The sequence below is a fragment of the Lissotriton helveticus genome, chromosome 3_2, assembly GCF_964261635.1.
Source record: "Lissotriton helveticus chromosome 3_2, aLisHel1.1, whole genome shotgun sequence".
Lineage (NCBI taxonomy): Eukaryota > Metazoa > Chordata > Amphibia > Caudata > Salamandridae > Lissotriton > Lissotriton helveticus.
In genome coordinates, this window is record NC_136062.1 from 400,380,570 (window position 1) to 400,402,593 (window position 22,024).

Below are 22,024 nucleotides of genomic sequence, written 5' to 3' on the forward strand. Positions count from 1 at the left end.
AAACGCTACTATTAGCTCACGGACTTATCTGGCAAGATGGACACCATTAATAGCCACCTTGACTTTCACGTGCAGAAGGTGAACAAACACAATGAGCAGCTTAAAATGGTGGAACAGTGTATTTCCGACACTGTAGATGCAAGCTCTCAGATGCAGCGCCAAATGACGCAAATGGATAAACTCCTGAAGGTTATCGCGACAAAAAAAGATGATCTCGAAGCCTGCAGCCGCTGCAATAATATCCGAGTGGTGGGCATACCTGAAAGCACGAACACAGGCCGCATGGAGAACTTTATTTAGCGCCTCTTATTAGAGGCCGTCAGATCTGAGTACTTCTCAGCACAGCTCATTGTGGAACGTGCACATCGATGCCTGGGGCCCCGTCCTCCTCCTGGAGGCCCGCCATGCCCCATCGTGGCAAGACTCCTCAATTACCGTGACCAGGATACTGCGTTAAAAATGGCTCTTGAAAAAAAATCGCTGCACTTTTAGGGTAATGAGTTCACCATATACTCAGATTTCACTTTCATGGTTCAGGAGGTGCGTCGTAAATTTCTGCAAGTTAAGGAAAAACTCTGCAAAGCTCAAATTGACTACGCCCTCATGTACCCAGCATGATTGCGGACGGATCACCCATAAGGGAAAAAACATAATTTGTACCAATCCACAGCAAGCCGAGGATTTCCTTAAGTCCATTAAGCGTAGATCACCACGCCAGGATTCCACCGACCAGGATTCCAGATCTTTATCCCCTACAGGGAATTGAACAGTAGGATTTGCCACACAAATGTTGTGAATCACCAACGGCCCCTACCATCTCTACTGAACTCTACATTCGACTTCAATGTCAGTTGCTGCAATCAATGCCTGCACACAATATGGACACAATGAATGTGGTCAGATGTTTCCTTTTTTTAAAATACATATTGCTCTCCTGGGGTTAGTCCTGGGCAGAAACATTTCTCCTGTGACTCATAAGCACTATGGTACCCATGAGTTGGTGTCATTGTTTCCTTTTGGCCGGTTTGTTCTGGACCTTACCAAGCACCCTCACCCCGGAGGTCTCCCTTCCTTTATCCCCCTAGATCTGGGACACTGCTTGCAGTTTTGGTCGGGAGGGTATCGTGTTCCACAAGCCCCCCTCCCCCAAATGGGTGTTCCCCCACACCTCATACTTTTTTGTTTGACTGTATTGTTTTTTTTATTTGAGAATGTCAACTCGGAAGGTTTTTGGGGAAGGGGTGGGCAATCATGCACCAGCACGATTGGGGTGCTGCTGTGGGTGAGGGTGGGTTTCGTGTTTGCTATCCCACCACGGTGTCTGCACAGACGGAGTGCTCTCACAAGTGGGGAATTGTTTGGGATTGTTGTATTTTTTTGTTGTATTTTCGTCATATCAGCGGGTAGACATGTTAGCACACAATATACGACCCGTAAGCTTACCACACAATATGACATCACTTCTACGACACAGCAAGATTTGGAATGGCTCCACACTCTGATAAATTGCATTTAAAATTACTTACGTGGTACGTCAGGGGCCTCTGTGACCCACGTAAACGTAGGCAAATTCTTGCATACCTTGATAAACATCACATACAAGTAGCATTACTTCAAGAAACACATTCGGACCCCCGTCGTCCCCAATGCTTCGGAAGCTGGTGGGCCTCTGATCGGGTGTTCTCCTTCTACTCTACATATTCACGCCAATAGCTGAAACTGTAAATGATAATGCCTTTTATTTATGTGTTTATAAACCTGCAAGCGGCGTTTACCCACCACTTGCAGGCTTTCTAAACATATAAATAAAAAGCATTATCATTTACAAGGCCAATAGATCGTACTCTCGCAAATGCGAGACCTATTGCACTGCAAGTGCTTGTAAGAACTACCGCTGCTGAGCACCAACAGGATCTGGCCCACTTAAAGCTCTGGTGTAGAGTATAAACGGTGCTCTGGTGAGGCGATGATCACTGAAAGCCTACAGCACCCGTGCATTTAGGGCCGTTTAAATCCCCATATGGCCAATTCATGGGTGGAGGACGACAGAAAAACAACGAATGAGGGGAACATAACGCCAAAGAAACTGGGACTAGTACTCGCGAGGAGAGGCTCTCCAGCTGGACGGACGGTACAACAGGGTTAAGTTAAACACAAAGACGGACGAGTCCTACATGTAAATATTCCTATTACAAACAATATCCTTCAAGCACATTTTCCCTCCTAAATGAAAAGCAGATCTCTTTACTATGTTGGTGCGTGACAGCGTGACCCGTTATCACATGCACACACATGAACCCAATCTCCTCTCTTCACAGTCCCCCGAGCTCCGCTGCCCCGATCAGTCATTACAGGTCTATGAACAAAAAAAACACATACATACCGCTAAGACTTCAGCGAAAACGAAGAATAGGAGGCCCGAAATTAGGGTTTTCACTTCGGTGGGGGCTGACTGCGGGATCACCAGCCAGGACTTGCCTTAGTCTCCTTGGGGAACATATTCCACGGCGTACCGGACGGCTCCGAAGAGAGCGCGGAGGCAGCTGCGCAGCTTTACTGGTCGGGCGTGGGTCGGAAGAGAAAAATCGCATTCGCCACAAATTACATACGCACTAATATCTTTAAGGAAATGTTTCTTCATCAAAATGAACGGCTTGTCTCCAAGAGCAGGTGGAAGCTTTGAGACACACAACAGTGGAACACTCTCATCAATTAGTTTAAAATATCCTTTATTGCTAACCAGAATTATGAGTGGAGTAAATCTGGCAAAATCTCAGGTGATCCATGATCAAGTGAGCCGCTTAATAACAAGCTATCCATTGAGCCATTGCACTTTAACTTTAATAACAAGACGGAAGAGACGCCGCGCACAACAGACGCGGTGCGCGTGCACATCATCGCGCGTCTGCCACTTGTTTATATATGAATCGCGCTATCGCCTTAAGTGAAAGCGCGTTGCAAAAATAAACACGCGTGTCTGGAAGAGATGCCGTGCATGAGCGTGCGCGAGCTAAATCTCCAGTCTGTGTGGGCGGACACAAACCCCGCTTCCACAGAGGTGGGACAGAAAAGCAACGACTATAGATCTCTCCAAGGTGAAGTAGCGCATGCGCTGCAACGCAGGCAAGACCTAAAAATACCCCCTTCATTCTTGGAGGCACGTACAGCGATCCCTCACGGAGGAGCTGCCTGCTCTGGGGCACACTGGGCACACAGTCCGTCACATTGGTCTGCTGTTACGGACCCAATACAGATGATCCAGAATTTTTTACTACCCTATGGAGGCAAATTCTCAAGGTGGGATCCACACACATTTTATGGGGGAGTGATTTCAACACTACCTTATGTCCCTGAGCTGATGGGTCTAATCCCCTCCCGCATCATTACACCAAAACCCAAGTCACGTTAGAGAAGTGTGGCTCAATGGTTAGAGCGGCAGACCCTGATGCAGTAGTCTGGCCATGACCAGGGTTTAATTCCCGCCTCAGCGGGTTTAGGGCTCAATTTCCTCGGACTTCATAATTCTCGCTTCGGTGCCTATTCTAATCATGAGTCCCACTCTGCACCTCTGGGCAAGAGCTTGCTTAATCTCTACAACGGCCCCAACAACGCTGAGGATGCCTGACTACATCTTGGAGGTGCCCAGGAGTGGGCTCCTCACAGGGAAAGGCCAGGAAGGGTTCCTCGGCGGTATTCGTACAAGCGCCGAGATGACTACGGGTAGTCGTGCGCTATACAAGTGCGTAATCATTTCATTTCATTTCATTATTGCGGATGATCCTAGATCACGGCCTCATTGATGTATTGCGTCATGTCTACCCACATGGGAGGGAAGGTACCTACTACACTACTGCACACTCATCATGGTCAAGCCTGGATTACTGGTTATGTACCCGGGGGCTAGGCCTTTGGATCCTCTAGGCCGAGCATATGGCTCGTTCCTTCTCCGACCATGCACCGTTCAGTGTCACAATTGCACCTCCCAATCTTCATGCGACTCCACGCTGCTGGAGGCTAATTCCTGAGGGACTGTTGGATCATGTTTTTCGGACAGAGCTTGAGGAGGATATTTCAGTTTTTTTTCTGCGCAACAAAGGCACTGTCACACATGTAGGCACGGTCTGGGTGGTCTTCAAAGTAACGATGTGCGGCACCTGTATGTCAAAAAGTTTCGGAGTCCTTGGTCATATCTGTCGAAATTTGCGACATTTAGAGGGTGAAATGAAACAACTTGAGGACGGTCAATGGAATGAGATATCAGGTGCTGAACGAGCATTACTCCAAGAGAAACACAAGTACTACACCACCACGGCTGACTCTGAAGCAAAGATTCAGGGCAAATATTTCGTAGCCCGACGGTATGGAGGAGGGGCCAGACCTGGTAGGGCTTTTGTGACTGAGATTCGCCTTCCCCGGTTCTCTAATTATATAACGGAAATTGTAGATGAAGCTGGTGTGCGTCACGGGGACTCACTGGAGATCCTTCGCACGTTCACCGAGTTTTATACCCAGCTTTACAGTTCCTTTAGAACTGCTCCCACAGATCTATCTCATTATCTTAAAGATATCGCTCTGGGCTGGTTGGGGGATAATCAGAGGGAGTTTTTAGCGGCCCCATTTGAGGACGATGAGCTTCGCGCATCTATTCTACAAATGCAATCGGGAAAGGCTCCAGGATCCAATGGGCTACCTATAGATTTTTACAAAACATATCTCAACCCAATTACTTCCCGTGTTAAAGGAGGTATATCTTGAAGCTCAAGAGGCTCAAATCTTCCCAGCAACAATGATAGAAGCACTCATTACTTCACTTTTGAAACCCGGCAAACCTGCTGACCAGTGCGACTCCTACCGTCCCCTCTCCATTATTAACACTGATGGAAAAATACCTGCCAAACTGCTGGCTAATCTCCTCAGTCTCCTGATGAAGAAACTGGTTCTGCTGGACCAACCTGGGTTTATACCTGGGAGAGCGACTTCTCACAATCTAAGGACGCTCTTCTCTATTCTTCAAACTGTCGACCCCCAGTTAGCACTAGTCGCGGTCTTCCTAGATGCCACCAAGGCAATTGATTTGGTTGAGTGGGATTACCTTTTTACCATTCTTCAGTGCATGGGGTTACCTAACGTATTTCTAGCGTATGTACGCCTCCTTCACACTTACCCGACTGCGCATGTTTTAATTAATGGATATACTTCACTCTCTCTGTCTCCCGACTGCGCATGTTTTAATTAATGGATATACTTCACTCTCTCTGTCTCTATCGCGTGGCACTCGGGAGGGATGCCCCTTGTCGCCTCTCCTATTTGCCCTTGCCATAGAACCCTTAGCCACCAGGATTCGGCAACACCATCAGGAGAAGGGCCTTTGTTGTTTCCTTCGCCCGATTCTCATATCATTATACGCAGATGATGTTACCCTATATGTGAGAGATCCCCAGCAGAACCTCAACCCGCTCTTGCGGGAATTTGTCAAGTTTGGTGGGCTCTCCGGTACACATATAAACTGGACTAAATCTCAGATTTTCCAGCTAACTCAGTCAGCGGCACCATTTGCTACCGACTATTCCATAGAATGGTTTTCCACTGAGGTTAAATATCTAGGTATACATGTTACTGTGGATCACGAGGCATTGATGCAGCTTAACTATGGGCGAACACTAGACCAAGTAAAGGGCTATATTACTAGGTGGAATGCACTCCCACTTAATATGGCAGGTGGTATTTCCTTTATTAAAATGGTGATCCATCCAAAATGTTTATACTTGTTTTTAAACATTTCGTACGACCCAGGTAGACATTTTTTCTCCATGCTCCGGACTGAATTGCTTCAACTCGTCTGGGGGGGAGGCAGCCCCGCATTCGATGGGACACATTGGCGAAACCATACTCCCAAGTGGTAGGGCACCTAAATTCAAGGAATCCTGGTATTCTGACAAGAACAAACACACACATGTGCTGAACTTCTGCTAACTTCCTCACAGCCCGAGATATTTGGGGTCCACTACAATCATATCTTCTGATAGATACATCTGCCTTGTGGATTCCTCACCTTGTGAATATCCCCCTTGCGTCAGCAACGTTCGGAAAATTCTTTGTAGCACGCCGGCGTGGACGACGTCATAGGAGCACGGCATCGCGTGACTCCGTCTGACGTCACCGACTCCTTATTGGACCCACGTCGGCGTGATGACGTCCGTTCCCTTTTTTCCGCGTCGTCGACGCTAACGGTTTCTGGGATCTTCTGTGATTCAGATAGTAACTTGTTGCTATTTTGTGTTACTATTTCTCTGTCTAGTGTCTCTTCTTCGTCGAGGATGTCGTCGAGGAAGACGGGTTTCAAGCTGTGCGGATCGTGTGCCCGAATGATGTCTATTACCGATCCACATGACGATTGTTTGTGGTGTCTTGGATCCGACCATGATGTTAAGAACTGTCGATCCTGCTTCAAGATGAACCCTAAGGCTTTACGAGAGCGGGAGGCTAAGCTTCTGCTTGAGAAGGTGAAAGGAAAAGAGGCTGGAAGGTCTTCGAGGTCGACGTCTTGACGTTCGAGGTCGAGGCAGAAGTCTCGATCGTAGTCGAGGTCCAGATCGGCTTCGAGGTCGAGATCCAGAGTGAGGTCGAGGTCCAGAGAGAGGTCGAGGTCCGGATCGAAGTCGGCTTTGGGTCATGCTTCGGGCTCCTCGAAGAAGAGGCACAAGAGGAGGAAGCATAGCTCAAGACATCACTCTGGTAAAGAATCTTCCGATTCGAAGAGGAAGTCTCAAAAAATCACAAAGACTTCGTGTCTCCTTCTCCTATGCAATCTCGTGGAGGTTCCCCAGTTCCGGAGCAGGAACCGGATCCGGAGTCGCGCCATTCTTCGGAGCATGAAGGAGATGGGGAGATTCCTCAGGCTCCGACTCCGGTGGAAGACCCAGAGAATCAAGAGGGCCAAGATGAACCGATGCCGGAGCAGCCGATGGGTTCGTTCCCTCCCTTTCCTGGTCCAGGACAGGACCGCTCGCATTTCCTTAATGCTATGTTTGGCGTTTATGCGAGGGCAATGTACCCCACTGGTGTACCGGCTGGCCCCATGGGTCCATTGTTTTATAACTTGGGCGTCCCTCAAGCTTACGCTCCAGCACCTTTTATGCCGTTTATGCTGACGCCTTATACACCTTGGCTCAGTACGGCGCCGCCGAGGTCATCGACTCCGCACACGGCTTCGCCGGCTCCGGAGCGACCTCGTGAATTGGATCAAGGTGCGACGCTGGTTCGAGATTCTCGTCCTTCAGCTGTCCCGGCTCGTCGTTCGATGCCGGTTCCGGCTCCGTCGGAGTCTTTACCGGATCCGTCGACTTTGGTTCGTTTGGAGTAGTCGAGGCGCAGAGCTCAGCGCCTCTTGGAGGAAAAGGAGTATGAAGATCCTGAAGTGGAGGAAGGAGAACTTCTGGATCAAGGGGACTGTTTTGAGGACTTACATAGTGCTAGTGGCCTGGAACTCTCTCCTCAGTGGGGTTGCCATCAGTTTCTGATGCACCATCTAGGACGTGGCACCCAACCATGTTATCATTAGGAAGGCTGCGGATCTGCTCAATCTGTCTTTACCTACTGTTGAGTACAAGCCTAACATCCTCACGGAGGTTTTGCATTCGCCTTCTTCTGTAATAGAGCCTACACTCTCATTCACTGAGGCTTTGACTGAGCCAATAATGGAGGTCTAGAAGACACCTTTGACTGCTCCTGCGGTTTCCAGGTCGGTGACAAGACGTTATAGGGTGGCACCTGGTGACCCTGAGTTTCTCTCTTCACATCGTTCTCTGGAAAGTCTGGTTGTGCAGGCCGCTTGTTCCAACAGGTTTGCAGGTTCTTTTCCTCAGGTGCCAGCAGATAAAGCCTCTAAAAAATTGGACTAGTCTGCAAAAAAGATTTTCTCCTCGGGTAGCATGGCTCTAAAATCTACCAATGCTACTTGCCTACTAGGGAGGTATGTTCATGCATTGATTGACTCTGTGAAACAGTTGTCAACTAAGCTTCCAGAGGAAGATAGAAAGAACTTTAATGAGGTAGTCTCTGATACTCAAGCTGCAGCCCGCTTAGTAATTCAGAGTGGCATGGACACGGCGGACTCTGTGGCCAGAATAATGGGCTCTACTGTTGCAACGAGAAGGGCCGCATGGCTGAAATGTTCTGAATTTTCAGCAGATGTACAATCTACTTTAATGGACTAGCCATTTGACGGAACAGGCCTCTTTGGGAAAAAAGCGGATGTAGCCTTGGAGAGGTTCAAAGATTGCCGGGAAACGGCAATGTCTTTGGGCCTGCAGGCTAGAGGTTCTGCCACTAGGAAGTTTAAGGGATTTGGTAGATCCACTTTTCGTTCCTATAAGCAAGGCCAGCAGCAGCAGCAGCAGCAGCAGCAGAACCCTTTGTATAGATCATGCAGAGGTAAACAAAGGGGTCGTGCTCGTGGACGCCAAGCCTCCTCCTCTACTTCCTCCAACAATCAACCCCCACCCGCAGCAGCAAAGCAGCCCTAGATCCGCCATTCCGGATCATGCGGGTCCGGTAGGGGGTCGGCTTACTTATTTTCTACGGGATTGGTAATCGGTTACATCAGATCTTTGGGTCTCAATCTCGTAGAAAATGGGTATGCACTTCCTTTTCAGGAGTTTCCTCCCAATTACCCTCCTTGCCAAGGTTATTGTTCGGAGGACCACCTGCTTCTCCTGCAGGAAGGAGTCCTGGCACTGTTCCGGAAAGGTGCGATAGAGGTGGTTCCAGAGCAGGAAAGGGGTCAGGGGTGCTACTCCCGGTATTTCCTGATCCCCAAGAAAGATGGCAGGTTACGTCCAATCCTGGACCTCAGGATTTTGAACCTCTATCTCAAGCAGGAGAAGTTCAAAATGCTCACACTTGCACAGGTTATTCAGGCGCTGATGGAAGAAGACTGGATGGTGTCGATCGACTTGCAGGATGCGTATTTTCACATCCCCATTCTGAAGTCGCACAGAAAGTATCTCCGTTTTACGGTGGGATCGCAGCACTACCAGTTTGCGGTCCTTCCGTTTGGGCTTACTACTGCGCCTCGAGTTTTCACCAAGGTGATGGCAGTGGTGGCTGCGCATCTCAGAAGGTCGGGGGTTCCTGTGTTCCCCTATCTGGACGGCTGGCTGATCAAAGCAGGGTCGCCGGAGAAGGTGCTCCATCATCTGCAAGAGATAACTCAGTTGTTGCACAGGTTGGGTTTTTCGATAAATGTACCCAAATCTCACCTGGTGCCCTCCCTGCGCAACCTGTTCATAGGTGCGGTACTGGACACTTCTGTATGTCGTGCATTCCCTCCTCCTCAAAGGATTCGTGATTTACAGGAAATGATTCCTTTATTCTACAATGGAGCGGTTGTTCCAGTCCTGAAGGTCCTTCATCTGCTCGGTCTGATGGCTTCTTGCATTCTGTTGGTCAATCATGCACGCTGGCACATGAGGGCACTCCAGTGGTGCCTCCGCAGGCAGTGGTATCAGCACAACGGAGATCTCAGGGAGTCAGTGAGGATCTCCAGAGAAACTGCAGCGGATCTGTCATGGTGGAGCGTGGAAGGCAACCTGTCTCAAGGAAAGCCTTTCCAGCTACCTCCATCGGTTGCCACAGTGATAACGGATGCATCCACTCTCGGGTGGGGTGCTCATCTGGGGGATCTGGAGATCAAAGGTTTTTGGTCTCCAGAGGAAAGGTTGCTTCATATCAACCTTCTAGAGTTGCGGGCGATACGTCTGGCGCTCAAGGCCTTCCTCCCTTCCCTTCGTTGTCAGTTGGTTCAATTCCTGACGGACAACACGACCGCGATGTGGTATATCAACAAGCAGGGAGGAGTGGGGTCGCAGTGTCTCTGCAGAGAGGCTCTGCGTCTCTGGTCCTGGGTTCAGGACCATCAGATTTGTCTGATGGCAAATCATCTGGCCGGAGTTCTGAACGTTCGTGCAGACGTTCTCAGTTGGCATTTCTCTGCCGATCACGAGTGGAGGCTCCATCCGGAGGTTGTTCACGACATCTTTCAGATGTGGGGGACTCCTCTGGTGGACCTGTTCGCCACTCGCTAGAATGCTCACTGCCCGTCATTCTGCAGTCTCCAGTATCCGATGCAAGGAGCCTTGGGGGACGCGTTTCAGTTGAGTTGGGCAAATCATCTCCTTTACGCGTTTCCTCCCATACCCGTGATTCCTCGGGTTCTGAGGAAGATTCGCCAGGACTGGGCCAAAGTCATATTGGTCGCCCCGGATTGGCCAAGAAGGGTGTGGTACACGGACCTTCTCCACCTCTCCTCTCACCCGCCGCTCCGTCTCCCTCTCAGGACAGACCTCCTCTCTCAGATGGAGGGGCAAGTACTACACCCCCACCACCAGACATTACACCGTCATGCCTGGAGATTGAACGGGGCAACTTGAATTCCTTTTCTCTCCCTCACGATGTGGTGGATGTCATTCTTTCTGCCAGGCGTGACTCCACTAAGTCCATCTATTCTTATAGGTGGTCTAAATTTGTCTCTAGGTGTGGGGAGAGGGCTGTTGACCCTTTGAAGGCTCATTTGTCTGACATTTTACAGTTTGCTCTTTCTCTGGCGCAGCAAGGTTTTGCTGTTGCAACAGTCAATGGGTATCTTTCGGCCTTATCAGCATTTCTCTGTTTGCCGGATCAGCCTTCTCTTTTTAAGTCTCCTGTGGTTTTAAGATTTTTGAAGGGTCTCACTAATAAGTTCCCTCCTACTCCTTTTGTTGTTCCTCATTGGGATTTGAATCTTGTTAACCTATTGTTAGAAAGGCGAACCCGGGGAGGCAGAAGGTGTCTGACTGACCACCCCTAGGTCTACCCCTCCTTCAGAGAAGGGACCGAGCGATGTCGAGAGGCCTCCGACGGGAGGGCCCTCTCCTAGAATCGTACAGCAGAGTAACCACACCACTACAAATATACACCACACGTAGATAGAGTTTTCAATCTTTATCTGGCAATAAGTATCGTTTCAATATATACAGCAGATCCCGAGATCTGGAAAGTCTCGTGACAAAGGGGCAAGGTAGCGGGACAGTCTTATAGATGGGCGGTTGCAAGGAGACTCTACGCACAGCTCGCAATTCTCGAGCTGGGGAGTTCCGGGAGGTTGGGCCGCGGCAGCGCCAGCAGGCTCCAAGATGGTTCAGCGAGTGTGGACCGCGGCAGCGCCAGCAGGTTCCAAGATGGTTCCGCGAGTGTGGACCGCGGCAGCGCCAGCAGGTTCCAAGATGGTTCAGCGAGTGTGGACCGCGGCAGCGCCAGCAGGTTCCAAGATGGTTCAGCGAGTGTGGACCGCGGCAGCGCCAGCAGGTTCCAAGATGGTTCAGCGAGTGTGGACCGCGGCAGCGCCAGCAGGCTCCAAGATGGTTACAGCAAAGATGGACCGCGGCAGCGCCAGCAGGTCCCAGGTAGAACAGCAAGGGGAGTTCGTCTCAGGGTCAGCCGCGACAGCGTCAGCAGGGCTTCTCGACTCCGGGATACAACTGCCGTCCTACTCCGGGGCTGGCCCAGATATAGGTCTGGAGTCCTTTGATGTCCAGACCCTCTCGCCTGGGGGTTAGAGGGGCCGGGATGATGGTGTCCAGACACCCAGCAGGGGGTGGAGCCAGCGCTCAGGGAGGCCGGAGGCCGATCGAAACCAGGCATCCGGGGATGGTTGGAGAGCCATCGAAACTCCCCTCTCCTTGTCTCTGGTTGAGTGGCCACTCTACCACCCGGAGGGTTCTTGGTGCCTCGATGGCGGGCTCGCTGGGGCCGTGGCCGCGGCTGGTCCGAGACCACGTGTCTGTGACGTGATGGGCCCAAGATGGCGTTGGGCCTGGAATGAGGGTCCGGGGTGGGCACCGGACCGGTAATGCTGGGGCGGCCCGAGGGTGCCGTGTCAGTGGTTGTGGGCCGCCGGGTGGCGGATCTGGTGGTTTGGAGGGCGTTCAGAGATGTGCCCGAGGCCGACCCGGGCTGGATGGAGGGCCGATGTCGTCCGGGGCCCGCCATGCCACGAGGCCGGGTCCAACACGCGTCCCCCACCAGCTGAAGGCAGGGGAGAGTCACCCATCTTCTTGGGGATTCTCCTCGCCAAGGCGGAAGAATCTGGAGAGGCCGTCAGCGTTGGCGTGGTAGTTGCCAGGGCGATGCTCCACGGTGAAGTTCATCCCTTGGAGGGAGATGGACAAACGTAGCAACTTCGGGTTCTCGCCCCGCATCTGCATCCACCACCGCAGGGGCCGGTGGTCGATCTGTACTCGGAAGTGGGTGCCGAAGAGGTAGGGCCGGAGCTTCTTTAGGGCCCATACGACGGCGAATGCTTCCCTCTCGATGGTGCTCCATCGTTGTTCTCGGGCCAGCAGGCGCCGGCTGATGAAGGCCACAGGAAGGTCAACTCCGTCAGAGTTCATTTGGGACAGTACGGCCCCAATGCCGTGTTCCGAGGCGTCAGTTTGGACGATAAACTCTCGGCTGTAGTCGGGGGCCCGGAGCACCGGGGCGGTGCACATGGCAGTCTTTAGTGTCTCAAAGGCTACTTGGCACTCGGGGGTCCAGTGCACCTTCGGGGGTAGTCTCTTGGTGGTTAGTTCTGTGAGGGGCCCCACAATGCTCCCATAGTCCTTTATGAACCGCCGATAGTATCCAGTGAGCCCCAGGAAGGCTCGGACGGCGGTCTGGGTGACGGGGGGCTCCCAGGTCCGGATGGCGTCGATCTTGGGTTGAAGGGGAGCCACTAGGCCGCTCCCCACTTGGTGTCCCAGATAGGTCACGGACCCTTGACCGATCTGGCACTTGCTGGCTTTTATTGTTAGTCCGGCCCGTTGGAGGGCCGTCAGGACCTTCCAGAGATGGGTCAGGTGCTCGTCCAAACAGAGGCTGTACACCGCAATATCGTCCAGATAGGCGGCACTGAACTCTTCCAGCCCTGCCAGCACCCGATTCACTAGTCTCTGGAAGGTGGCCGGAGCATTCTTCATGCCGAAGGGCATCACGTTGAAGTGGAAGTGGCCATCGGGGGTCCAGAAAGCGGATCGTTCTTGTGCCCCTGGCGTGAGGTCGATTTGCCAGTATCCGGCCGTGAGGTCGAAGGTGCTGAGGTACCTGGCGGCTCCCAGGCAATCGATCAGTTCATCCGCTCGGGGAATGGGATGGGCGTTGGTCCTGGTGACGGCCTTCAGTCCCCGGTAGTCGACACAGAACCGCAGCTCCGGGGGCACCCCGGGGGCGGCGGCCTTAGGGACCAGGACGACGGGACTGGCCCATGGACTGTCTGAGGGCTCGACTACCCCTAGGGCTAGCATCTTGGAAACTTCGGCTTGGATGCAGGCCCGGACTCGGTCGGGGACTCGGTAGGCTCGGTGCCGCACGGGCGGACTGTCCCCGGTGTCGACGTCGTGAACACACCACTGGGTGACTCCGGGGTGAGGGAAAATAAGTTCGCAAATTGACCCAGCAGTTTCTGGCAGTCCTGGCGCTGTTTGGGTGTCAGCGCGGGAGAGAGGGAGACTCCCTCGACAGAGCCATCTTTCTCGGAGGTGCTCAGGAGGTCTGGTAGAGGCTCGGAGTCGTCCTCTGCTCCGTCATCGGTAGCCAACAACAGGCTCAGTTCGGTGCGGACAAAGTGGGGCTTGAGCCGGTTGGCGTGTAGGACCCGGAGGGGGTTCCAGGGGGACTCCGTGTCCATTAGGTAGGTGACGGGGCTCTTGCGCTCCACCACGTTGAAGGGCCCCGTCCATTTGTCCTGGAGGGCGCCGGGGTCGACCGGGGACATGACCCAGACCTGCTGGCCCGGCTCGAATTCAATGGACGAGGCATTTTCATCATACCAGCGCTTCATCTCCTCTTGACTGGCCTTCAGGTTGGTTTCGGCCAGTTCCCGGAACTTCCGAGTCTGGTTGCGGAGAGTCAAGAGGTATCGGAAAACATAGGGCGGAGTATCGGAGGCGGCCAGCTCCCAGCCTTCCTTGACCAGGCTGAGGGGGCCTCGCACCGGTGGCCATATAATAGTTCAAAGGGGCTGAACCCCAGGGACTTCTGGGGTACCTCCCGGTAGGCGAACAGGAGGCATGGCAGCAGAACGTCCCATTTGCGCCGGAGGGGCTCTTCTAGGCCCTTGATCATTCCTTTCAGGGTCCTATTAAATCGCTCCACTAGTCCATTCCCTTGAGGGTGATACGGGGTGGTGAACTTATACGCGACCCCGCACTGTTGCCACAGGGACCGCATATATTTCGATATAAAGTTTGTGCCCCGATCACTGACGACCTCTCGGGGGAAGCCGACTCTGTAGAAGATCCCCATTAGCGCCCGACCCACTACATGGGCTGTGATAGTCCGGAGGGGGATAGCTTCTGGGTAGCGGGTGGCATGGTCCACCAGGACGAGGATGAAGCGGTGCCCCTGAGAGGTTGGAGGATCCAGGGGCCCCACGATGTCGATCCCTACTCGCTCGAAGGGAGTGGTCACCACGGGAAACGGTTGGAGTGGGGCCTTGATTTTCCCCCCACTCTTTCCGCTGGCTTGGCAGGTCGGGCAGGTTCGGCAGTGGTTGTACACATCGCGGCGCATCTTTGGCCAATAAAAGTGGGTCACCAGGCGGCTGTAGGTTTTGTCCTGCCCCAGGTGCCCGGCGAGGGGCACGTCATGTGCCAGGTTTAAGAGAAAGTCTCTGAAGTGGAGGGGGGACGACTAGCACTCGGCCGGCCCCCAGCTCGGCGATCTTTTGTTCACTGTACAGGAGGTCCTGGTCCCAATAGATCCAGTGGGACCCCGAGGAGTCTCCTGTGGCTTGCGTGGCGGCTTGTTGTCGGAGTCCCTCAAGGGAAGGACATGTCTTTTGTTCCCGACGGAACTGCTCGCGGGTGGGGCCCCCTTCTTGGCGCCACTGGGCTAGTTCGGGAAGGGGCCCGAGCTCGGGAAGTTCTTCATGACTGGGGCCCTGCGGCCCCAGTTCGGGGTCGGCAGTGGCGGGTGGCGGAGGTGCCGGCCATTCAGGTTCTTCGGGCAGATTGTCTTCGGTTGGGACGGCGTCCCGGGTGGACATGGATCGGGTCGTTACGCAAACCCATTCAGGAAGGCCTAGCATCCCCAGATGCTCTCTTCGCTCGATCTGTGCCCAGGGGAAACTTTCCAGGTCGTTCCCTAGGAGGCAGTCCACCGGGGCATCGTCTCGGACGGTGACTTTCAGCATGCCGGACACTCCTCCCCACTCGAAGGGGATGCGGGCCATCTGGCACAGGCTCTCGGAATTGTCCACTGACCGGACAGGGCACAGAACATGGGGCAAGATTTGTTCTGGGGTCACCAGATGGCAGCGGACGGCGGTTATGCTGGCCCCCGTGTCACGGAGAGCCTCGGCACGGCGTCCGTTGATAGTGACCCACTGGCGGTACTTCTGGGTGTTGATCGGAATCTGGTCTCGGGGATCATGTCTTTGTCGCCCAGGGAGGCGAGGTACATGGCCGCGGACTCCCATTCTTCTGGTTCCATAGGGACCTCTTCTTCTTCATCCTTTTCTTCGCTCAGAGCAGCTGCAGTGATTTGTCGACCGGGGGGCCCGGTGGTGCCGGGCCGCTGGTTCATGGGTCAGAGAGGATCATTGGCATAGTGACCCAGCCGCTGGCATCTGTGGCACGTAACGTTGGGGCGTGGCCCCGGTCGGGCTGGATGGGCCCCCCTCGGGCTGGAGGCTGGTGTAGAGGAGGCGGGCGAAGACCCCGGCGGAAGGTCTCGGCCTCGGCTGATGCCAGACCCTCCGCCTCGCGGCCGGTGGTTCCCCGGGGACCCTCGTCCGTATTCTCCTGTGGTGTTCCGGTGGACGCGGTTGCTCGCCCACCGATCTGCTTCGACCGCTAGTTTTCGCGGCTCGGTCAACTTGCTGTCGAGGAGGTGCTGTCGTAGTTCAATGAAGCAGTTGTTGGAGAGGTGCTCCCATAACATAAGGTCGACCAACTGCTGGTACGTAGTGACCTGACTGCCTTTGACCCACCCCTCGAAGGCTCTGCTAAAAAAGTTCACATATTCTACCCAAGTGGTACCGGGGATTTTTTTACAGTCTCGGAACCTCTGCCGGTACATTTCGGGGGTGAGTCCGTAGCGCGTGAGTAGGGCCGTTTTCATGTGTTCATAGGAGGTCATTTCGGTGTCGGGGAGTTCCAGCAGGGCGTCCCTCCCTTCGTTGAGGAACTTTCCCCACAGGCCGCCGCCCCAATCCTTCAGGGGCACCCGATGGGCGGTCATGGCCACCTCGTAGGCTTTGAACCATTGCTGGATATCATTGTTCTTGTAGTATTCTTTGACTACATCTTTCGGTAGGTGAACCTTGGTGTCCCCGGGAGGGGCCGAGGTCTTGGCCCCGGCCGCGCTATCTTCGTTGCTCGTGGCCTTGATTTCTAGTTCTCTCAGGCCTCGTTCGTGTTCATATGCTAGTCGTTTTTCTTCAAGGTCACGTTGTCTCCGTTTCTCTTCTAGATCCCCCTCCAGCCGTAGTTGCTCGAGGGCTATCTTTCTCTCCGCTAGCTGGAGTTCTCAGTCTAGCCGGAGTCGTGCAAGCTCCAATTCGTGTAGCCGGTTGCGCTCTCGTTCTCGAGCCTCTTCATATATGAGGTCCGCGTTTAGTGTTGCGGATCTTTCCCCCGTCGGGGGTGCGCTGGTTTCCTGTTGCCCGTTCGGGCTATTCTCCTCTTGGGGTGGTCTGTCTCGGGTTTCCAGCCAGGCTTGTAGGGCCGATTTGAAGTCCTCTTTTGTGCTCAGGCCAGTGGTAGAGATACCCATGTCTTTACAGAATTGTTTTAGTTCTTTGTGGCTGTATTCTTCTATCTTCTCTTTCTGGAATTCGGCAGGTAGGTTGGTTCCTTGGGTCGTCATGGTCTCTGTGTGTTTTTCCGTCATAGCGGGTAGATCACTCTCTGTACGATTTTGCGTTGGCTCGGATCGCAGCGCCTGCCACCAATGTTAGAAAGGCGAACCCGGGGGAGGCAGAAGGTGTCTGACTGACCACCCCTAGGTCTACCCCTCCTTCAGAGAAGGGACCGAGCGATGTCAAGAGGCCTCCGACGGGAGGGCCCTCTCCTAGAATCGTACAGCAGAGTAACCACACCCCTACAAATGCACACCACACGTAGATAGAGTTTTCAATCTTTATCTGGCAATAAGTATCGTTTCAATATATACAGCAGATCCCGAGATCTGGAAAGTCTCGTGACAAAGGGGCAAGGTAGCAGGACAGTCTTATAGATGGGCGGTTGCAAAGAGACTCTACGCACAGCTCTCAATCCTCGAGCTGGGGAGTCCCGGGAGGTTGGGCCGCGGCAGCGCCAGCAGGCTCCAAGATGGTTCAGCGAGTGTGGACCGCAGCAGCGCCAGCAGGTTCCAAGATGGTTCAGCGAGTGTGGACCGCGGCAGCGCCAGCAGGTTCCAAGATGGTTCAGCGAGTGTGGACCGCGGCAGCGCCAGCAGGTTCCAAGATGGTTCAGCGAGTGTGGACCGCGGCAGCGCCAGCAGGTTCCAAGATGGTTCAGCGAGTGTGGACCGCGGCAGCGCCAGCAGGTTCCAAGATGGTTCAGCGAGTGTGGACCGCGGCAGCGCCAGCAGGTTCCAAGATGGTTCAGCGAGTGTGGACCGCGGCAGCGCCAGCAGGCTCCAAGATGGTTACAGCAAAGATGGACCGGGGCAGCGCCAGCAGGCTCCAAAGTGGTTACAGCGAAGATGGACCGCGGCAGCGCCAGCAGGTCCCAGGTAGAACAGCAAGGGGAGTTCGTCTCAGGGTCAGCCGCGACAGCGTCAGCAGGGCTTCTCGACTCCGGGATACAACTGCCGTCCTACTCCGGGGCTGGCCCAGATATAGGTCTGGAGTCCTTTCATGTCCGGACCCTCTCGCCTGGGGGTCAGAGGGGCCGGGATGATGGTGTCCAGACACCCAGCAGGGGGTGGAGCCAGCGCTCAGGGAGGCCGGAGGCCGATCGAAACCAGGCATCCGGGGACGGTTGGAGAGCCATCGAAACTCCCCTCTCCTTGTCTCTGGTTGAGTGGCCACTCTACCACCCGGAGGGTTCTTGGTGCCTCGATGGCGGGCTCGCTGGGGCCGTGGCCGCGGCTGGTCCGAGACCACGTGTCTGTGACGTGATGGGACCAAGATGGCGTTGGGCCTGGAATGAGGGTCCGGGGTGGGCACCGGACCGGTAATGCTGGGGCGGCCCGAGGGTGCCGTGTCAGTGGTTGTGGGCCGCCGGGTGGCGGATCTGGTGGTTTGGAGGGCATTCAGAGGTGTGCCCGAGGCCGACCCTGGCTGGATAGAGGGCCGATGTCGTCCGGGGCCCGCCATGCGGGAGGGGTAGGACCACGCCACGAGGCCGGGTCCAACACCTATTTGATGGCTTCTCCCTTCAAACCCTTGCACAAGTGTCCCATGAGGCTTCTTTCATTTAAAACGGTCTTCTTGGTTGCAATTTCCTCGGCAAGGAGGGTAAGTGAGCTTCAGGCTCTTAGTTCCAAGCCCCCATTCTTGACCATTCATGCTGAAAGAATGGTTCTCAGGACCAATCAATCAATCAATCATGCCATTTGTATAGCGCACTACTCACCCGGGAGGGTCTCAAGGCGCTTGGGGGGAGGGGTATGCTACTGCTCGAACAGCCAGGTCTTGAGTTGTTTCCTGAAGGCGAGATGGTCCTGGGTCAGCCGAAGGTGGATGGGGAGGGAGTTCCAAGTCTTGGCAGCCAGGTAAGAGAAGGATCTTCCTCCGGCGGTGGCTCTTCGGATGCGTGGTACGGCTGCGAGGGCGAGGCTGGTGGACCGTAGCTGGCGGGTGGGCGTGTAGAAGGTCAGGCGGTCGTTGAGGTACTTGGGGCCCAGGTCGTGGAGAGACTTGTGTGCGTGGGTGAGGAGCCGGAACGTGATCCTCTTGTCGACGGGGAGCCAGTGCAGGTTCCTCAGGTGGCTGGACATGTGGCTGCGTCGGGGGACATCCAGGATGAGTCGGGCAGAGGCGTTCTGGATGCGCTGGAGTCTTTTCTGTAGCTTGGCTGTGGTTCCGGCGTAGAGGGCGTTTCCGTAGTCCAGTCGGCTGGTGACGAGTGCCTGGGTGACAGCCTTCCTGGTCTCGGTCGGGATCCAGCAGAAGATCTTGCAAAGCATACGCAAGGTGTTGAAGCACGATGAGGAGACGGCGTTGACTTGTCTGGTCATCGAGAGGGAGGGGTCCAGGATGAAGCCCAGGTTGCGTGCGTGGTCGGTTGGCTTGGGTGCGCTGCCCAGGGCTGGGGGCCACCAGGAGTCGTCCCAGGCGGAGGGCGAAGATCCCAGGATGAGGACTTCCGTCTTGTCCGAGTTCAGTTTCAGGCGGCTGTCCTTCATCCACTCTGCGACGTCTTTCATCCCTTCGTGTAGGCAGGTTCTGGCGGTGTCGGGGTCTCTGGTGAGGGAGAGGATCAGCTGGGTGTCGTCTGCGTAAGAGATGATGTTGAGGTTGTGCTGGCGTGCGATGGCTGCGAGAGGTTTCATGTAGATGTTGAAGAGGGTGGGGCTGAGTGAAGATCCTTGCGGGACGCCGCAGATGACTTCGGTGGCCTCGGAGCGAAACGGGGGGAGGCGGACTCTTTGTGTTCTTCCGGCGAGGAACGAGATGATCCACTCCAGTGCCTTCTCTTGGATACCGATGTTGCTGAGGCGCTGGACTAGGGTGCGGTCGCAGACCGTGTCGAACGCAGCGGAGAGGTCCAGTAGGATGAGGGCCACTGTTTCATCCTTGTCGAGCAGGGTCCAGATGTCGTCGGTGGCTGCGATGAGGGCGGTCTCGGTGCTGTGGTTGGCTCTGAAGCCGGACTGCGAGGGGTCGAGGGATCCGTTCGTCTCGAGGAAGGCGGTCAGCTGTCTGTTGACGATCTTCTCGATGACTTTAGCAGGAAAAGGGAGGAGCGAGATGGGGCGGAAGTTTTTGAGATCGGTGGGGTCCGCTGTAGGTTTCTTCAGGAGGGCGCTGATCTCGGCGTGCTTCCAGCTCTCCGGGAAGGTGGCGGTGTTGAAGGAGGCATTGATGATGTTCCGGAGTTGGGGTGCGATGGTGGAGTCGGCCTTGTTGAAGACGTGGTGTGGGCAGGGGTCGGTCGGTGATCCGGAGTGGATGGTGTTCATCGTGCGGGCTGTGTCTTCGGTGGTCACCGTGGTCCAGGTGCGAAGGGTGGCGGTGGGGGGCGTTGGTTCGACGGTTGGGTGCGTGGGTGGGGCGCCGAAGCTGTTGTGGATGTCGGCGATCTTGCGGTGGAAGAACGAGGCGAGGGAGTCGCAGAGGTCTTGTGACGGAGTGATGTCGTTGGTGCCGGTGCTGGGGTTGGAGAACTCCTTGACGATAGTGAAGAGCTCTTTGCTGTCATGGGCGTTGTTGTCCAGTCGTTCCTTCAGGGATTTCTTCTTGGTGGTGCGGATGAGCTGGTGGTGCTTGCAGGTAGCGTGTTTGAGGGCGGTCCTGTTGTCGGTGGTCCGGTCGAGGAGCCAGGCTTTCTCGAGGGTGCGGCAGGTCTTCTTGGAGTTCCAGGGCTGCTTTTCTTCCTAAGGTGGTAACTCCCTTCCATCTAGGTCAATCCATTACCCTTCCTATCTTTTATCCTCCCCCTCACCCTTCTAAGGAGGAGGAGAGGCTTCATCGCTTGGACCCAAAGAGAGCAGTCAGTTTCTATCTCAATAGGACTAGAGACTATCGTGTTGATGATCAGCTCTTCGTGGGTTTTGCTGGCTGCAAAAAGGGCAGAGCGGTGCACAAGCGCACACTTTCCAGATGGATAATCCTGTGCATCAAGATTTGCTACTCTCTGGCGGGTAAGGACCCTCCTGAGGGTATTAGAGCACATTCAACTAGAGCAAAGTCTGCAACATCCGCTTTGTCTAGAGGTGTTCCTGTAGAGGACATTTGCAGAGCTGCGACTTGGGCCTCCCTCCACACTTTCGCGAAGCACTACTGCTTGGATACCGAGGTGAGGAGGGACGGCCACTTTGCGTGCTCTGTCCTCCAAGATTTCCTGGTATAGCAGAGTGGACACCCTCCGGGAGTGGGGACTGCTGTGGGACTCTATTCACAAGGTGAGGAATCCACAAGGCAGATGTATCTATCAGAAGAACAAGCTACTTACCTTTGGTAACGCTTTTTCTGGTAGATACAGGATCTGCCTGTGGATTCCTCACTGACCCACCCGCCTCCCCGTTGTCCGCTCTGCTATACCTGGGTTTATGTATTTATATTTCTGGTTGTTGATACCTTTGCTATGCACTTTGTGTGCAGTTTTGATTTGTATGTACTGTGTACACTGTATATATGTATATTTACTGTTGTTGGTCCGTCCGGGTGCCTCGAAGGCACGGAAAAAAGGGCGGAACTGACGTCATCACGCCGACGTGGGTCTAATAAGGAGTTGGTGACGTCAGACGGAGTCGCGCGCTATGCCGTGCTTCTATGACATCGTCCACGCCGGCGTGCTACAAAGAATTTTCCGAACGTTGCTGACGCAAGGGGGATATTCACAAGGTGAGGAATCCACAGGCAGATACTGTATCTACCAGAAAAAGCGTTATCGAAGGTAAGTAACTTGTTCTTCTGGAACATTCTGTTGAGAACTAACGGATGCCTGATTTTTTTTCTACCCCTAGTCCTTTGGGAGGGAAGTGTGATGTGTCTGGTGCCCATTCCTGTACAAAGACAGGTGTGAAATGGTCCCTGTCGCTCCCTCATGATTCTTATCAATTATTAATTCAAGCCTCTGATCTTCTAATGTTATCATATGTTGTGTATCACTAATGTGGACTGCTGTATATTGCTGTTTATTGCCTACTTTTGCAGGAATAATTCATTGCTATTATACAATTGATTTGTTAGAGCTATGCTGCATTTAACCTTACGTGAATTATGGATGTAACGTGGATTGTCTTTCCTAACTGATGTGACTTTTTTCTGTGAAAAAATCAATAAACAAAGTTTAAAATTAAAAAAAGAACATATGCACTCAGTGTCCGTTATCAA

At 54.0% G+C, this 22,024-nt stretch overlaps 1 protein-coding gene across 2 annotated transcripts in view; it reads left to right on the plus strand.

Moving 5' to 3' along the window:
• The window catches only part of PDHX (pyruvate dehydrogenase complex component X), a 752,141-nt gene that overhangs the window by 402,754 nt on the left and 327,363 nt on the right, over positions 1-22,024 (plus strand). The gene's annotated exons all lie outside the window — the stretch shown is intronic.